Source organism: Pyxicephalus adspersus, chromosome 9, assembly GCF_032062135.1.
Source record: "Pyxicephalus adspersus chromosome 9, UCB_Pads_2.0, whole genome shotgun sequence".
Lineage (NCBI taxonomy): Eukaryota > Metazoa > Chordata > Amphibia > Anura > Pyxicephalidae > Pyxicephalus > Pyxicephalus adspersus.
In genome coordinates, this window is record NC_092866.1 from 6,703,014 (window position 1) to 6,706,106 (window position 3,093).

Genomic DNA, 3,093 nt, shown 5'->3' on the forward strand with positions numbered 1-3,093 from the left:
TCTATCTATCTATCTCTCTATCTATCTATCTATCTATCTATCTATCTCTTTTTGCCCTACATTCTTACATCCTCATTGTAGTGATCACCATGCCGTTTTTAGCACTTGCTTTGGAACCTAGAACCAAAAGTGGGCCCATTCTCCTCTACTTCTCTTCTCTTTCCTATACGTTCTCCTCTCTTCTATTCTCTTCTCTTTTCCCTTCCATTTCATTTTTCTTTTTCATTTCTTTTTTCTTTCTTTTCCCTCTTCGTCCTTTGTCCTGCCCTTCTTTTAAGCTCTATCTTCTATTTTTTGGGGGGATCAGCAAAGCAATTACTATGGACTCCAGAGCCAAGAGGTGGCCTCGTTAGTCAGGACCACCAACAGGGGGTACAACCAACAGTTCTACCACACAAGGCCACTCTGCTGCTTCTAGGGGCAGAACAGTTACAATATATGGAATATTGGGCCCTTCTGATTCTGATCCGCATGTGAAGGCACATTTTTGTATAAGTCAGCAGTCTTGGGAGAGAGAAGAGTTCTCTTCAACTGTTCCTCCTCCTGCTCCACCTCAACAACCATGCTGTGCTGCAAAAGCTACCATTTGATTGTGCAGTATGCCTGCAACGTTTAAGCACAACCAAGGAAAAAAAGGAGAAAGAAAGACTGTGAAATGTTGACTCTTCTGAAACAGGTAAACACTGGAGTGTGGGGTAACTGGGTTGAAGAGGTGATCATTTCCTGTGACTATTTTGCATCCATTACACCATGGAATGCGTACTGCTAATACCAGCCATGCCCCTACCCATCTCCTCTGAAGGTGTGGAGTGGGGCATTCAAAATGTTTTTGGGCTTTGTAATGTCTACCTAAGTCCCTGCTTACTTTACACTTTCCTTCTTTCTATTCTTCTTGGTCTTCTCCTTCATCCTCATCCATGAATCCATCCATCTATCATTCATGTTACACTGTATCCATCCTTGTACATTTCTAGAATGACCCTGCTAAGAATGAGTTTTACAACACATCCCCATAAAATAAAGATATATAGTATAGAAATAAAATAGTAGAAGAGATTAGGTTGGAGGTACCCTGTCCTTTGATGGTTTTACTGGTTCTCTGCAACCCATATGTCCCCTGGGGAAGCCTATAAGGCGAAACGCGTCGGGACACCACTACCTACCTTTCAGGATATTTAAGTGTTCACATCATCTGCAATCACCTGAATTGGACTTACCAGTCCTAATAGACCTCTCCCCACAAAGTGGAATCTAGGGGCTTGAGCTCTATGCTAGGGACTGAAACATGGACTTTGTACCTTTATGATTTTGATATATGTTTATGATATATGACTATTATTATAACCTACTCAAGATATAAACCATTTTTTTAAACCTTTTCTTTTTCTCTGTTGTTCTAGTATAGAAATAAGACTTTTGCCTTTCAAGCGCGTGAAGTCACCAAGAAGGTGACATCTTCCCTGCCTGGCCACGTGACGTCCCTTTAGAAACCAGGACTTTAATTTCTGATTCCTGACTATGAAACATTTACGACTTCCCTCCATTTATCACCGTCTCACCTATTTCCTCCTGGGCTTTCTCTTTGTCTGGTCAGCAATACTTTCCTGACTACCTATATAAACATTATCTGCCATGCAGCTGGCTCTGCCGCTCCATCGCTAAACTCCGTACCGTAACCAACAAGGCTGAGTGATGCTTTTACTGGGCCAAGGCTGATCCTTCCTATAATTCACAGTCCCCAGGTACCTGGCGCACTAATAAAGTTTGAATGTCAGCCGTCTACGGCAACTGAGCGAACTAACTCCGTTCCAAATCGTACGCCAACAGGAACGCAGAAATGAAAACTGTATCGCTGCAAATGGTCTCTTTTTGAAAAATAATTACCCGCATGTAAGCATGGGAATATATTAAATGTTAATATGTAACATAACCTTTCATCTCAGATCTGCAAAAATGTCAATGCACTATCTTTGAGATGTTATTAAAGTGGAGATGCAGTGTTTCACCCCAGAAAATAAAATGAAAAAAATTTGTATGCTTCCTAGGTATTAATTATTTCATTGCATGTATATTTTGTTTTTTCATGGCTTCCGATTCACTAGGTCCATTTTTTAATGATTGTATATGGCCAGTTTCTCAGGTTTTGCTGTCATGTCAGCTCAGCTTTGATTGTCAGGTTCTCTTGAAAACACCCCCCATCTTTACCGCACACATGTTTACACTTACTGTTACCCATTCTTACCCCCATCACTGTGCTTCTTTTATCTGTGAAAGCCCAAAGAGATATCCAATACATCTGGGGTGACCTGCTCCCTTTTTTTTTTTATCCATTTATGTATCTTACCCCTGGCAACTTTGTGCAGCTCTTTTAGCAGCAGCAGCTGGCTTATTTCATTATGAATATGCTGCAACATTGGAGGATGGGCTTCCAAAAATAACAATGGCAGAACATGGCTGCACAATGAGCTTTGGCTTGACCACCTATGATCTCCACTGGAAATACATTGGGTTGGATAGCCTATGATCTCCATTGGGAATACATTGGATGGGATAACATATGATCTCCATTGGGAATACATTGGATGGGATAGCCTATGATCTCCATTGGGAATACATTGGACGGCACAGCCTATGATCTTCATTGGGAATATATTGGATGACATAGCCTATGATCTCCATTGGAAGCACATTGCATTGGAAAGCCTATGATCTCCATTGGGAATACATTGGGTAGGATAACCTACAATCTCAATTGGAAGCAACCTGGTTCGGCCTCCTATGATCCCTATTGGAAACACATTGGATTGGATAGCCTATTATTTCCATTGGAAGCACATTGGGTTGGAAAGCAAACAATCTGGAAAAATTGATAATAACCCAGAGGAGCAATTGGAAGGCAATGATAGTGTGTTGTCACCCGATTAGAGGAAGCAGCTAAACAAAGACCTTCATTGCAGGTTCACTAGAAATTCTTTTAATGAACGATAAAGAATCAAAGTAATTTTGAAACAACTCTATCATGTTACATACAATGTAAGTGGTTGGCTTTGAGTGCAATTTAAAGCTGAAATAAAAGCAATTAGCAAACAAAAC

The 3,093-nt window shown here is 40.7% G+C and overlaps 1 long non-coding RNA gene across 1 annotated transcript; it reads left to right on the forward strand.

Moving 5' to 3' along the window:
• Positions 1-6: 6 nt before the first annotated feature.
• Positions 7-2,033, forward strand: LOC140338325 (uncharacterized). Its single transcript, XR_011922223.1, has 2 exons — positions 7-676; positions 1,401-2,033. It is a non-coding gene; the product is annotated as an uncharacterized lncRNA (long non-coding RNA).
• Positions 2,034-3,093: the final 1,060 nt, after the last annotated feature.